General features: G+C 60.2%; 1 protein-coding gene across 1 annotated transcript in view; it reads left to right on the top strand.

Moving 5' to 3' along the window:
• AP1B1 (adaptor-related protein complex 1, beta 1 subunit) overlaps window positions 1–394 on the top strand; it is a 16251-nt gene that overhangs the window by 12120 nt on the left and 3737 nt on the right. The window lies entirely within an intron of this gene.

Below are 394 nucleotides of genomic sequence, written 5' to 3'. Positions count from 1 at the left end.
TCAGGGCGGCAGGGGAGTCTTCCCCAGAGCACAGCAGAGGGGCAGGATCCCCTCCCTGAGCAGCTGCTCACACTCTGGGGGTGCAACCCGTGGATCTGTGTGCTTGGAGCCGAGCTGAGGCTCCCCCTTCCTAAGGGGAGGTTCTCCTGTAGGAGCAAGCTTCAATACTGCCCTTACAAGGCTGAAGGAGCGATCTCAGCCTCAAGTGGAGGGTGGTCTCCATGAGAAGGAGACTATAATGTCTCCATAAGAACCTGTTGGGAGCAGTGCTGGCTGCAGACGCTGGCTGCAGAGCCCCAGCTGTGCGAGCTGGTGTCTCCAGCGGGACCTGTGGCTCCTCAGCACCTCAGCTCTTTACTTTGCCATTCCCTGTAGGAGCGAGGGCACCCAGAGG

Source organism: Nestor notabilis, unplaced genomic scaffold (assembly GCF_000696875.1).
Source record: "Nestor notabilis isolate BGI_N333 unplaced genomic scaffold, ASM69687v1 scaffold20365, whole genome shotgun sequence".
In the NCBI taxonomy this organism is placed as follows: Eukaryota; Metazoa; Chordata; class Aves; order Psittaciformes; family Psittacidae; genus Nestor; species Nestor notabilis.
This window is presented reverse-complemented; position numbering and strand designations above follow the sequence as displayed.